Source organism: Hirundo rustica, chromosome 3 (genome assembly GCF_015227805.2).
Source record: "Hirundo rustica isolate bHirRus1 chromosome 3, bHirRus1.pri.v3, whole genome shotgun sequence".
NCBI classification, from domain to species: Eukaryota; Metazoa; Chordata; class Aves; order Passeriformes; family Hirundinidae; genus Hirundo; species Hirundo rustica.
Window position 1 is genome coordinate 57,855,939 of NC_053452.1, and position 15,656 is coordinate 57,871,594.

Sequence of the window (15,656 nt, forward strand, 5' to 3'; positions counted from 1 at the left end):
CTTGATTGAAAGACACAATGAAGTCTTTATGGCCTTTCTGGGCTCTGTTACCAAATTTTTCAGTTACTAAAAACTATTAACAAGAAACTCCTCTTGCTTTTCTGTTTATTTCCAGATTTCACTGTGCTTGTTTTACGTGATAGTGCACTTTAAAGATTAAAACTCCCTCCAACCTATTTTTTCATCCCAGTGCTATTAGTGTAGATATTAAAAGGAGGTTTTCAGTTAAGGATAGACAAATTCTTTTTGCCTAATTTTGACCTCACCAAAAAAAAAAAAAATCCACAAACAAAAAAACCAAAACAAAAACTGGATGAGACGAAAAGTTCAGTTTGACCTTTTTATGGCATTAATGAGAGAAAAGCCAATTAAAAATAGATTGCACTGAAAAATAGAAAAGAATTCAGAAGAGAGAACATGAAATGAGGACATGAACCCTCACATCTTCCACATATGCTGAGCTAGTTTCTGTGGAATGGTGGACAGTCTGCCATCTCTACTCTGTCACAAAAAGTTCAACCTACTAGAAAACCATACAACAAACCAATAGGGAAAAAAACCCCAAAAACACCCTACAACACCCCCCCGTCCCCGTTCCCACCCCAATCGATATGGCCAAAGGGAAATGATAACTTGAAATTGAGGGAAAATGTAATTCATGGTAATTATGTCAATAAGAAGGGTGATAAGGAGTGAAGTGGACCACATTTTTTTGCCAAACCCCAAGATTTTGTTTAAATCTAGTTTTATATAAAGTAACCACCTGGTGGATGGTTTTTATATCCATTTTTGCATTCAGAACAAATTTAGAAAAACAACAATATGAAATTGCAGAGAGATTAAAAATATACTTACCAAATGGGCTTCTTAATTAAGAAAGATTGTAAGGAGAAAAAAAAAAGTGCACAGGATGATAAGCTCTTAGGTAACATTTTAATTACGTTGTATTAGTGTTATGTAATTTAGAATTAATATTATACATATTATAGGTCTTCCAGCATTCAAATTTCTTTTAAATGAAAATGCCAGATGCCATTGAAGCAGTCTCCATAAAGCACCTCTATTGAAATCCAAAGACATTTAACAAAGGGACAGTATTGATAAGTGATTTCTTGTATAGTCTGCCAATCACCTGGGGAGTTTTCATCAATAGAAATTATCTTAGAATTCTACTGTAGTAGATGTTGATTAAGAAAGCAAAATTTGTTTATTCACTAATAATAGACAAGGAAAAAAAATACTCTACAAAAATACAGTGAGGATATAAATTTCATAGCTAAGTGTCATACATTTGTTGGAAACCTGCCAAAAAAAGAAGATGCAAATAAACCTGAGGAATTCTGTGTTGCACTGAAATAGTCATCTTGTGATGCTATTCATGAGTTCACATACTATATCGATGCTTATAAATATCTTCCAAAATAAGAGAATCTTTTTAAAAAATTCTGTGGACAGTAGAGCCAAATGAATACTTTCCCCATGCCCACCTCATCCCAAAAGTGCTCAAGGCTTGTTAAAAATAACGAGAGAGTTACAGCAACAAAAGTAGAAGAGCTAGAAGCAAGGGTTCTTGGTATTTTTTTCAGGAAGCCAGGCATACTTAATCATATTTCCACTCCCAAATATTTGGAGGGACTATAGAAACATTTCAGTCCAAGATGAACATAGGCTAAAAGTCTCTATGATAATTATAAACCCACAAGCTTCATTGACCTAGAGGTATGATATTCAATAGTTGCTTTCACATAGTAAAGTCACACAGGAAAAAACTGTTTTAGACCCCCATTCCAGGTCTCCCATTTAGCGCTTATGTGGCTGGAGGGTAGCCAGGAAATATCGTGGGACCATATTACTGCACATAATTTCTTTCTCCCCACTGACTTGAGGACGTCTCCTAGGTGCTGGAAACCACAATTTAGTTCCTTCCTCTGCTTGAGACAACTTGAACATGTATTTCTAAATTTCAAGGGAGGGCTCAGACCACAGGTGTACATCGCAGAGCTATCTGAATTTTTGGACTATACACCATCCAAAGTAGGATGTGCAACATGGAACCTGACAGTCCAGCTTCCCATGGGCGCGGGCAAAATCTGAGGTCCCACTTGCTCAGTGCTGATGGGGCAGTTCCAGTAAGCAGGACCCAGGAATCTGCCACAGCCTGAGAAGGACTCATCTCTGAAACATTAGGAGAGGATGGCATCTCTGATGCCATCACTTCAGTAGGAGAGGAAACATAAACTCGCATCCTAGGACAGTGTTCCAACAGATGAGCTGTAGGATAAACAGGAAATCCTTCTGATAGACTTTTCAAAGCCACACTTTCTATCCCTGCCCTCTTCTCCTTGTCTCTCTTCTACCATTTCCAAAAATAAAATGTTCCAACAGCAAAGAACTTATTCTGTGTTGAACATAGCAACTTTAGTTCATCATTCTCTCGCAGTTTGTACCACACAGTGCAATCTGAGATGGCTCTGCAGGGGTTTTTGTGTCTTCTTGACACAACAATGAACACATTTACATACAAAGCTATATGAATAACAGTGGTCTGAAAAAATGCGCTATTTCAACAAGAGATGTCAAAATCTCTTTTCCCACATTGTGTCTTCAATCAGTGATGAAATACAGGGAAGGAAGAAAGAAATAGCATTAATTTGCCTCTCTGACTGCTTTACATATTCCCTCATAGCTCAGCAGGATCTCTGGAAATAATGCAAAGCCTCTCCAGTGCTTGACGTGCAGTACCTCCAAATACAACAGAAGAGCTCTACAGGCAATAAGCAGGAAAATTTGCATAAAAATGGAAACTAATTTCTCTCTCCATACAGAGAGTATGCTGTGTCTGGCAAGCAGTATGAGCCTGAATTTGCATACATTTCTTTGCAAACAGTAATACAGGCACTGTAACATCCATTCTGCTGCTATTATGATAAAAGCAAACAGCATTTAGCTCTACTGCTATTGTTCAGTGAATAGGTTGTTTTAGGACATAACAGAAGACATCTACCTTTTGCAAATATTTCTAATGATAAACATGCAAATTTTTAGAAGAAAAAACTTTTTTTTCAACATATTTTTCCATTTGCTCATCAGCTTCTTGATTTTTTTTTCCTGTGGAATAGCAAAACAAAGCCATGCTATGTTCTCAGCAGGGCTATTTTCATAGTAGAACAAGTTTCAGAGTCATGACTTGGTACTCTTCCACTATTAAAAACATAAAAATAAAAAACTGATTCCTTGTCCTTCCTTCAAGGAAGGAACTGGAAGACACAATTTCCAGTGGTATTCCTGGTATCTCTGTAAGCAAAAAAACAACAATAGCAAAAGCTTAGCATACATAATAGAGGAAGGAAGAGACAATGAAAGCAGTGTTTGTGTTTATTTTCTTCAGTGTATGCACTCAACTATCCCTGACTTCAATGCAAATGCCATTTTCCACAACATCTAAAGAATGAGCGTGATGCTGTAGGAGCCATACCCTAAAGTAGGAAGCACAATATAAAATTAGCCAGGCAAGCAATCAGCAGTCTGCTCTGAAGCTACCACTGTGTGGGGTGGCAATGTACAGACTCCTTTTGCAAAGTTGGCCTTATTAGGAGTTTTCCCATATACTCTTCTGTTCTCATTTTGCTTTTAAATAAATAGAATCCAAACAGAAAAGCAATAGGTCCCTTAGCTACAGTAAACACAGATGGCCAAAACAGAATAAAAGTTAATTTCTTATGATCTTACATTCAAAGAAGATAAAAAGCTCTTGCTGGGACTTGGTGTGGCCTTTTGGAACACAACTTGCTTTCCCAGCTTACTTGTCTGACCTCTGTACTGAATGACAAAAACTATCAATACAATATGCAGAAATGATGTCACCCCTTTGCTATGAAGGGTGAGGATGGCTCATTTGGGATATTTGTTTTAATGATATCACAGTCACACATCATATGATTTGTATCAAATAGATGCTTTTGAGCTTAAAATTTCTATTAATCTATCTATCAAAATATTTTTTTTTGTTTTTGGTACTCCAGTATGCTCACTAGCACTGTACCATTTCAATGACTTCAGAGCTGATGCAGTAAATATATTTAGAAATATAACCACCTCAGTTTTGTTTAAAAATTGAAACAAATAAAACTAACTGCCTCAAACAGCAACAAAGAATTAAAAATCAGTTCCCAGTAACTGCAATGGAAAGTCACAAGTGGCATCTGCAGATTCACTAGGAATCTAAATCATCTATCAGATCATCATCTTAACCAGATCTGTCAATAAGACTCATTTGCTTCACAAAAACTACACCTCCAAAAAATAATTGCCCAGTGACCATAATAATAAAAAAAGGTGATGCAAACATGATCAGCTCAGTTGGTGGGAGCATGGTGCTAATAACACCAAGGGTTTGGGTTTAATCCCTGTATAGACAATTCACTTAGGAGCTGGACTCTAAGATCCTTGTGGGTCCCCTCCAAATCAGAGTATTCTGTGGTTCTAGGAGGTCTGTGATGCCTTAAAATTTTGTTTTGACATCATCTGTAGCTTGAAGGTGCTGAATTGAACAGCATCAGTGCAAATTTCACTTTCCATAGGCTCTACAAGTTGATGGTAGTGCTGTAGGATCCCAGTTTTTCATATAATTAACAAGAACTAGACATGACAATAAATCTGAATTAATACAATAACTTAAAATATATTAGTCTAAATTATAATCTCTAAATTAAATTTTTCATTTTTATATCAAGTTTTCATTATACTTACCTGGTTTATCACCTCTATTTCCAAATTCACAAAGAACAAAAAGTTTCATGAAAGGCATTGCTAGAAATATACCAGATACCAGTAGCCTCCAAATTTTCCCAGCTTCCTTGCTTTACTCTCAATACCAGCCATCAATGTTTCAAATGAAGAGCATAAATTAGTTCAGGCTATCCTTGTTCTGATAAGCAGTAATGAAAAGGATCAACACAGATTACTAGTACTTGTTGAATCAGCACACAAAGAAATAAGAACTTAGGCTATTCCCCCACAATATGACATCAAAACAATTTTCTTTTGTATGCAGTCTCTTAATGAAGAAAATTACAGGGATATCTGCTGTGGATGATACCTGGCACAGTTTTATAACAGAAGGACTCTTCTAGGAGTGTATTTATTCAGCATTTGCCCTACACCCAGTTGGTACAGGTATGTGAGTTTATACACCGATTTTGGTTCGTCTTAGTGTGCTCCCTGAGCTCTTTGGGCTTAGATGACATAAGTTTCTGAAGGTAAAACTTATCTGTATCATACATACCTCTGCTGTATTTACTGTGATCTCTTAGCATTGCAGTGATGCCTGCAGTATCCTGCCAAGTATTAGTCCACATCTAAAAGGTGTACTGAGAAATACTTTTCATAATACTTGCATTTAATTCATTTAACTGTAACTGTCATTTGGTTCCAAAAACTGCACCCTGTTAAGAGCAGTTCTTAATTGAAACCAACTGCTCTCTACACATGAGAAAAAGACTGTCACTATGGTAGCAAAACACCTGGGATAAACTCCTAGGCCATTGAGAAAGCTACTTTTGCCAGTAACTTCAGGACACCAGCATTCAATCTACTGCTTTACAGCGCAACAGAAAATGAAGCTTTTGTTAAAGCGTTCTGACCTACCTCTGCTCTCTGGCGGATGTTTTCCTTGGTAAATTTGCCACCTGTATCAGAAAAAAAACAACTTTTTCTTACCAAAATAAAAGACAAGACCCTATATCTTTGCAACACGTGTTTCCTTTAATAGAAGATAATGTGTTTACAGTCTCTGTGCTTCCTCATCTTGCTTGGACTTCATCACCTTGGCTTATCTCCCATGCAGCTTATGTTTGCAAGTTCAGTAGTTTACACTGGAAACAGTGTAGTCAAAGAATATTCTTCACTACACAGGCAGAATTTCATATGTGCTCTGTATTGATGTCTTTTCCTGCAACCAGGAACAAGAACACACAAACCTAAGTCTTTTGGCACTCCATTGGTATAAAAGTACAGCATCCTACTTTAGAAAAACAGTTTAGTCACTTTTCTGAATGAGTTCCACACAAACAAGAGAGCGTGTTTGTGATGTAAAACCCAGATGCACAAGCCATCCCTCACTGATGAGAATGCAACACTGGCCAAAGTCTAGTCCTTAGGGAGCAGAACAATGCTATGTAAAACATGGACAAATAATACAGGATTACAGTAACAGTATTAATGGTGGAATACTACTTGCTTCTTATGCCAGACAGACACAAAAAACACTTGTAGAGGCTTAGGAGATCCCCAAACACACAGCCTAAAATCTGAGCAGCTATTAATGGTTTGGACTTCTTTCTGCTGTTGGTGAACACATTGTTTCTACAGCTGAAATCATTAGAGGAGTGTTCTCAGCAAAGTAGATACAAAGAAGCACCTTTTGTCATTGCGTACCTGCTCTCAGTGTCAAGAGCTCCTATGCTCTCTCTAGGTGACCATTCCAGAGAGAGGGACAATACAGCTAGGTTGCTGTTTCTCACACATCATCAACACCTCAACCCTGCCTCATGGGTGTCAGAGATAAAACTCCCATTAAGCCAAGATGGGATCGAATTTCCCAAATGCAGCAAGTCGCTCCTAGGAAAACCCACTACAGGTGGAAGTAGTCAGGCTATTGTTGAGGAGGTGAGTTAAGGCAGTCATGACATATGGTTAGGTGACCTAGAGTGGACAGCTTGGAGATTATTAGCTGCCCAGGTACCCCCAGCAGGCACACTGTCCTGCAAAACATGTATTTCAAGATATGAAAGATCCCCACAGCTTTGCCTGTCTTCTCTCAGGCTTAGTAGAAGACTGATAGTTCAAACACAATGCTCACAGCAATATTATTAATAAAATAAGTGCTCAGGGTTAATGAACACACACAGTTATCTCACCACATTGCAGTCCTCTTTGCAAGTGAGTAATGGTTATTTCCACCTTTTGACATTTTACAAGCAAATGGCACTCTCATTATAGCTGTCCCCTCAATTACTACTACTTCCATCACTACCAGCACACCAACGCTGGTTTTACAAAGCAGCTCCTGACTTACACTGCCTCTTGTGCAGGAGCAGACATTTCCCATACCTGTTGTGAATTAAAACCTGAGTTACAGGTACTCACTACATCTAAAAGCCAGATCCCAGCCATTGGCTTATGTGAATTATCAGTAAAACCTACAGAAAGCCCCAGGTCTAAATGTTTTATTTCAAAGAAGGTAAAAGGAGAGACGGAAGAAGAAAAAAAAAAAAAATCATTTTGATTACACTCTACTGTTGTGGCTGGATGGAAGTGCAAAGTTTATAGTTGTCCTAATCAAGTTATTCTTACTTTTTTGTGGGGTGGTGAGTTTTTTTGATAAAGTGTTCACAATTTTGTCTCATTTCTGTGAGTTTTACACTAATGTGTTCCTCAACATAGCATAGAACCTTTGTGGATCCACCCCATAAATCCACTAACACTAACTTTCAACTGATGCAAGCATTTGGGATTTGCAGTTGCAGAGAATGCACAGAAAGCATAAAATACCCAGGTAGGTGTGAGATACCAAGACATCCAGGGAGTGCAAGACACATTAACAGAGTCAAATACTGCAAATTCTATATAGACAACTTGCAGGCTCATTGAGAATCAGAAGAAAAAAAATGCACTGAGAAAGGAATGACAAGGGAGAGATCCCATACCATTCCTTTATGAAGTAAACTGAAAACTGAAATAGGGTATTGCCCTGATGGGAATTTTCCTTTAAAGTGGCTGCAAATAAGCTGCAATTAGCACAAAGTTAATAAGATACAAAATAGCCCTTCTTATGCTACTACTTTGGAAAAACTCCAGCTACTTTCCAATTAAAAAATAAACCAAAAACCAACCACAGAAGTATATGCTAATCTTCATTTGCAGTTTCGTGAGTTTATGTATTTTCCCTGTAATGTTAAGCTCTATTTTATTTACTCACATTAGAGGGATTTCAAAAAATCCTCCTCAGACATGTCTCATCATGTTATAATTATTCATCATCATAAAGGCTTCTAACAGCCTCTGGTTACAATGCCATGAAGTTTCCTAATAAATTATAAAGCAAAAGGATAATTTAGCCTCCATAACCAATTAATCTTTGGCTTCTTAGCAAAACTTAGTTCCAAAAAATAATGTGTCCCCCTAGTCTTGGGAGAGATGGACTACAACAATCAGTTCACCTCACTCTTTCCCTAGAAATAATCAACATATCCGAATGCTTTCCAGTTCCAACCATACAGAACAAGCCATAAAGGGCATATGGAAAGAGTAGCTTCTTTGAACTCTCAGGTGTTCTTCAACAGGACAGCATACCAAGGAGTTAGCATCTCAAAATTGAGACAAAGGAAGGATTGTCATGAGCATGCCTCAGGCTTGATTTGGAGCAAGATCTCATGCATTTTCTACAGAGCTTTGGCTAACCTTTCCTAAGATCAATGGAAATAGCGTATTAATTTCATGGCTACTGGTGTGTATACTAGGAGGGGAGACACAATGTTATTATATAAACAACAGGGGTAACCAAAATAACCATTAGGACTTGCTACAGTAGGTAATCAAGTTGGCAACTGTTGAATTGTGGGTAGATGAGCCCCAGGACCAAGTATTCTTAAGAAAAATGTAGTTTTGTGGATACTAGTCTAATATGGATCAACCCTTTATAAGACTAAATATTGGGGTTTTGTTTATTTAAACTTAGGTGTCTGCAGTATCTACAAATGTATTCTACTGTATGCAGACAAGGTCAGTGAGATATTTCAGGTGTCAAGGGGGAAGCTCTCACATTTCTGGAATGGTAGAGGAAAGATTTATAAAGTTTTTACTGGCCTGAAGGAAAGAAAGAAAGTAAAAACATCTGCCAAAGTCATGAGTAGATTGCTGGCTAAATTCATTCAGCGGAGGAGTCTGAAATAGATCATCTCTGTCTTAAGAAGTAGGCGTTAGTGGAGTCATCAAAAATAATTACTACAGAGGAGTCCAGGACATACCTACAGGGAATAAAACTAATCTGAAAAATGTAAATTAAATTCACAAAGTATGGATAGAAAAGCCAGGAATTCTCACACTCCTGGACTAACACAATGTACCAACCTCGTTAAGGTCTTATGAAACTATAACAGAAATATTTTTTATTTGAGTCTGGAATAGTACTTATGAGCATCTCAGTAAAAGAGGGAAAGTTGCAGACGACAGTGGTTGCTACAAATACAGTTATGGCCACACTACCCGGATCTTCACTGTTTTAAATCCATCCAAAGAGACAAGTACAGATTTCATAAAATCACAAAATGTCCTGAGTTGGAAGGGACCCTTAAGGATCAGTGAAATCCTGGCCCTGTACAGGACAGCCTGAAAGAGTCACACCATGTACCTGAGAGTCTTGTCCAAACACTTTTTGAACTCTGGCAGGCTTGGTGCTGTGGTGATGTCCCTGGGGAGCCTGTTCCAGTGTCTGACCACTCTCTGGGAGAAGAACCTTTTTGAAATATCCCACCTAGCTCCCCCTTCAAACAACTTCATGCCATTCCCTCAGGTCCTGTCACCGGGCACCAGAGAGGAGAGATTGATGCCTCCATGAGGAAGCTGTAGGCCACCATAAGATCTCCAGTCAAGTCTCCTCTTCTCCAGGCTGAACAAGTGACCTCAGCTGCTCAATTTCAAACTTTGGCATTGCCTGCAATGCTTTTAATGTGCTCTATAAACTCACTAGTGCAGGGAGAAATAAACATAAGTGGGTGGAAAAAAGATCCAAACAGCTTGAGCAGCGGTGACAGTAGTACAAATTTAAACAGCTCTCTCCCTTTTTAGGTTTTGAAGATCAAAAGGAGGCTCTGCAGTTGCTGAGGTGCTCTGTCACGAGTGTGTTTGTGCTCGCCACTTGGCACTATTGTATATAAACAACATACAGTATACCACCAGGAACAGTGATGCGGCCATTTCCCACAGCAGCCCTTTCTCTCTCCTCGTAAACAAACCCGAGGCTGTGCATATCCTTTCCAGCCGTCCCGGCCTCTCCTCAGGAGCTCACATGAAAGCGCTTTGACTGTGTTTTGCATTAGTTTGCTCCCAGTGCCAAACAGCCTCTGGACGTGCCGAGCGCATGGCGCGAGCCCCTGCTCGGGGAGGGCGGACGGCGGGGCTGCGGGAGGCCCACGGCCCGGGCTCACCGTGCGCCGGCAGCGCAGGTAGGACCCCACCGACTGGCCAGACCTCTGGCCCCCGTGTTCTCTGGAGGATACGCTCCTCGCACCTGCCCTGGAGCAGCTGGAGCTCAGGGGAACGGCGGTACGTGCAGCCAGAGCTGCTTGTCTGACCCTGGAGGCTAAGGCCCGGCCTTCCCCCTGCACTGACGAGTTTCTGTGGTTAAGCGGGTCAGGCACCAGGCACGTGATTTCTTCAGGGCTCCTGGAAATTGATTAACACCATTTTTGGCAATGGGCAAAGTCATATGAAACGTTGTACAGAAATTAGTTCCTTTCTTTCTGAGGGCCTGCTCCTCTCCTCTGCCCCTCCACTGCTCTGGCTGCAGGTGTCTGACCCCAAAATAGCATGAACTGGGTTTGTGCAACGAGACCGTGGAAGGAGTTTAAAACTGTATTTCTCAGTCTGGGCCTCCATAGGAGGGCAACTATAAATAGATGCAAAGGCAAGGATAATTGGCACGCAAAATGAATAATACTGCAAGTTCACCCTAGGAATTTTAGCGACATAATACTTTTGCGGCAACTCCACTAACTTGTGTTCTGGTTTTCCTCATCTGATTTTTTCCAGATGTCCCACTTTCCCTTTCTTCTTTGAACAGTAGTACCTTTCCCTGAAGTCCCAATACCATACTGTATAAATTATATGTATTCCAGCCTGTAATAATTTTCATAGATTAAGCAAAAAATTGACCACATAAAAGATGAATAATCTTAACAAGCCTAGTGCTTGTTTAGATTTTAGGGAAAATTAGGCATGTTATTAAGTAAAAAAAACCTTCTAATCTCATGGTCCGTAGTCTCCCAGTTAAGTCTTCTACTATGGGAACTGCTTTTGGCCTCTGTACATGTCACTATGAAGAGGTGCCTTGAGCCGATGTAGTTTGGCAGGAAACTAGAGTTGTAAAAGCACATCTTTTTTTATCTCATTCACAGGTAATGATTTGACAACACATGAACTTATAGGGCAGAGTAACTGCTAACCTGCTGCCCATCCATCCAGACTTTCTCCAGGAAAACAGCCAGAGAAGAAATATCACATGTGGGACAACAGAACTTTCTGTTGAGAGGAAACTGGAAAGAAAACAGTTAATATGATCTCTGTTTCTAACTCATACCACATTTTGTTTTCTGACTCTTAACAGACACCCACCTCAGACTTGGATCCACTAGAAATTTCCATGGATTTCATAAAAACGGGATTTGAAACTCTGTTGCGGCAAAAGTATAATATAAAAAATTTACAAATTTATTTCTAAGAGCCGTCAGATTAATTTCCTTTTTTGGCTTATGCTAAATCTTGGGGGTGGAGGAGGAAAAAAAAATAGCTCCCATAATTGAGCTCGTCAGAGTAGGACTTGAAATGATGTCCTGACAACTCACAGCAAGCAGGCATGACTAGCTTTCATTGTCCCACAGGAAAAGGAATAAGCATGCTCCAGAAGACAGAAAGCAACCGGAATTATCAAGAAAAGTTGCTTTGGGTAGGGGCATGGAAAACAGGGTAAGAAACAAGACCTGGTTGGTCAGATCAAGAGAAATGATCAGTATCTGAAGTATGGAAGATCACTGCCATCTGTCACCACAATATTTTTTTTTTTTTTAACAAGTAAAACCCAAGGTTATGAAAAAGGAAAAGAGGATAAACTGCTCTGGCAGATAGAAGTTCTCAAGAAGAAGTCTCTCCATCAGATTGCTAACAGATAAAACCCATGGAGAATGAAGTGCAGGTAGATAGGTGTTGAAAGCAGACTAGATTGTGTAGTGTGTTTCGGAGACAGACATCGTCTTCAGGGTGGTGATGAAAAAAAGCCGATCAAAATTAAGAGAATGGAAAGTAGTCCTTAGATATCAGGGAAGAAAAGGTCAATTAATTTACTTTGTCTTAATCTATGCCAGTTTCAGCTATGAAGTGACAGACCCTCTTTGCACTGATGTCCCGTTCCATGTCCAGCCTTCTATCTTTCCCTCCTGGAGATTAGCTCCAAACAGAAAACTATTACAAAATAATCTATGTCTAATCAGAGAATCCAGTATAAATGCACAAATCCTTCTTTGTTCATACACTAGCAAGATGACATGAGAAGCTGTTCTTATTATGCGTATCTAATATGTGGAAAAAACACAGATGTTGTTAACTCTTCACATAAAACAGAATCAAATGCCCTGTGTCTGACCTGGGCTTCTTCCTGGAAGGGATGGCTCAAAGGTTCCTCTGCAAGCTAGAACTGAGGCCCTATGGCACCGTTCAACTCGAAAACTGAATTTCTTTGCAGATGCACGATTCCAGGAGGACTTTCAGTAGATAGCAGTAAAGGATGCTCTGGGCTTTTGCCGGTGACAAACCAGGGGGGGAAAGTCTGTGAAAAAAGTCTTCGAGGCACAGAGGAGCTTTTCTGCATTAGAAAAGGTAAAATCAGAAGGTTAGGTCAATAAACCTGAAGAATGTCAATAAGCCACTATACATTTTAACAGCTCCTAACCAAACAAGACTATTTCATTTGGATATTTTGCTATCAGAAGGTCAACAGTTTAATCGCATCACCTAAACAGCAACCCAATTAAAGTTACCTCAACAATGCATAGATACAGCTCAAATAACTCTCCCAAACAACATGAATGGTCTTAAAACGGCATCCTTTCAAATCACAAAGGAGATCCTTGGGTGACCATCAGAGAGATGAAAGGTGAACGGCACAGCCCTTTACCCACACAGTCTGCTTTTATTGCCTTTCAAAACGTAATTGTATTGCTTTTAATGCTTTGGCAGGTTCTTCGGGGTTGTGGTTTTTTGTTTTTTTTTTTTTTTTTTTTTTTTTTTTTTTTTTTTTTTTTTTTTTTTTCCTGCAGCAAGATCAGGCCACGGGAAGAAAAGCACTGTTAACGCTGCAATGTCTTAAGGACTATTTTTACTGCTCCTGATTTATTTCTGACCTCCTGACTTTTTTTCTGTTTGACCTTTTACACGAAGACAAGGAAAGGAATACATTTCATCTGCCAGCTGAGAGCATTTTCTTTTCTTCACTAGCAGAATTATAGGGTTTTAAGTGAATGTCAGCTATTCTGCCTGCAGGCTCTTACTTCACAGCAACTGTATACCTGGCCTTTTCTTTCTTCACTAGTAATAGCCTTTGTTAAGTAAGGCAATGTTTACTGAGCAAAACCTGCACAGCCTCTAAGAGTTGAGCTGAATGATGGTGTTTTGGAAATCAGTTTCCCGTGGGAGTCAAAATTGGTGACACGCAGCCAGGTGTTTTCTTAGTGCTATTGGCTTGTTTACCAAACCTGCACATTTCCCAACAGGGTTCCTCTGAATCTCAATGAATGTCACACAAACCCCTTCCCAATTGTGGGTTGCCTCCCGACCAGGAATTGCTGCTTTCTATTGTCTTAACTTCACCACCAATTCACTCTACAGGTCGAAGCTTATGATCGGAGCCAAGGTTAATGCAGATAGTTGTGTGCTCAAACTACCCATGTACTGAGCTAGAGAGAGACAGAAAAGGTTTGAGAACATCATCATTGCATTAGCACCAGGGCTCTATTTGCAACCTTACATGTAGGAAAGCTGAGAACAAGCAGAGAACAAGCTGAGAACACCCCCTCCTCCTCCTCCATTCCCTTGCTCTCACAGTTCTCTAAACTGTCAGCCTTCAACAGTGTCCTAGTTCTTATACTCGCATCCAGATCTTTGGGAATAACAGGAGCAGCAGGAAAGTCATGGGCAATACAGTAGACTGAGGTGGGTGTTGCCGAGGAGCAAATAGGTTCAGATCTCAGCCAAACAAGGCTGCTGCCTCTAAGACTTGGGGCTGAACAGACCATGGTGCAGCCTTCACCTTCCTATGGCACTCCCACTCTAACGAGACACTTGAACTCTCCATTTCAGCTATCACCGCTGTATCTGTGGCCTCCTTTCCGACAGCTGTGTTTGTCTCTGCTGCCTATGCAGGTAAAAAAGGTAAAACCTTATTCCCACTATCCTGTTACAATGAGGGACCAACAACAGCACTGGTCTGAGACAGAGAGGATCTTTCTTGTGGTTAGAAGTTGTTCCCAGGACACCACATTCGAGGATCTTGGCACTAAGGGACCTTGAAGCCATTTAGAGAAGCTGTTAAGAGAAAGGAGACCACTGTACTAGGAAAGATGCTGGTTGCAGGTTTGCTGAATTTCCTCCTTAGGACTCCATGTCCTTGTTATACACAGGATACACCAGCATAAGGCAAGGGGCTTTCTGTAAGTCTTGGCCAGGAGGAATGAAAGACTCTAACCTCCAGGAAAACTTCCCTGGCTTCTTTCTACTTAGCTGACTAATAGCATGGACATAGATATTCAATAACTTAGAGATTTACTGTCTGCAGTTTGCACTTTTCCTGCTGACCAGCCTGAAGGCAGATGTGGCCAGCAACTGACTCCATCACATGATCAAAGACTCATCTGCCATTTTTCCTGCTTGCACCACAACAGAGTACCCAAGAAACTTAGTCTGTGCAACTTTACCCTGTCCTTGCACATAACAAATTACTCGTAGCCCATTAACTATCCGAGAAAGGATAATATCTTACTTCATCCTTGTTACAGAAATTAAAAAAACTGGAAGGCCTCCTCTTTTCCCTCTGCAAGAAGCTTCACAAGTTTCTTCCAGCCTGGTGTCTGCAGTGTGCAAACCATTAAGATCTCTTGCCAAAATTATAAATTCCCAGTCAGTCTTTATAAACAGCAGCGTCATTTTCCTAATCACACAACTGGGAAAACAGGATATGAAGTTCCAGTTAAATTAACTTAGCAGGTATCCACAGACCAATAAAAATTTCCTTATAACAAATTTGAATGTCTCTGTTTCCCCCACTCTTTTCAAAATCCAAAGAGCATTTTTCTTTAAAAACAAGTCACTGAACTCTCAAAAAGGCAATTCTGCCTAAAAGGTAGAATGGAATTTGTCATATGGAATTTAAACATCTGACTTCTATTTTGCTATTAAAGATTGTCATAAATAATATTTTCTGTCTTCAGAACTTAGGATAAACTTTTGGTTCAGCCTATGTGCTGCTACTGAAATGCCTTTTGCTGCCTCATCCACACAGAAAGACTAGATCCTTCTAACAATAATTAAAGCAGTACAAGACATCCCGATCTTCTCCAAGTATAGATGCAGTAGTTCTGGTATGAATGTACCCTCTAACAACACAGTTAAGAACATGAAAAAATTCATGGTGGATCAAAAATGGCATCTAGCACAATGTACTGTGCTTGACACTGGCCAGCAGTGGATATCAGGGAGGAATAAATTTGCATGGAAAGCTCAGACTGACATTCTCCAATTTCATATGCATTTCATACTTGGTTTCCAGGGATTTGTGTATGACAAACGCCTTAAGTCACGGCAGGTATACTTGTGCCTGTTAAATCTCAAGC

At 39.8% G+C, this 15,656-nt stretch overlaps 1 protein-coding gene across 1 annotated transcript in view; it reads right to left on the reverse strand.

The window, feature by feature from the left end:
* The window catches only part of PLEKHG1 (pleckstrin homology and RhoGEF domain containing G1), a 186,572-nt gene that overhangs the window by 144,376 nt on the left and 26,540 nt on the right, over positions 1-15,656 (reverse strand). Inside the window, exon 2 of the mRNA XM_058419833.1 lies at positions 5,647-5,687. The gene's annotated coding sequence lies outside the window, so the exon portion shown is untranslated. The remainder of the gene's footprint in view (positions 1-5,646; positions 5,688-15,656) is intronic.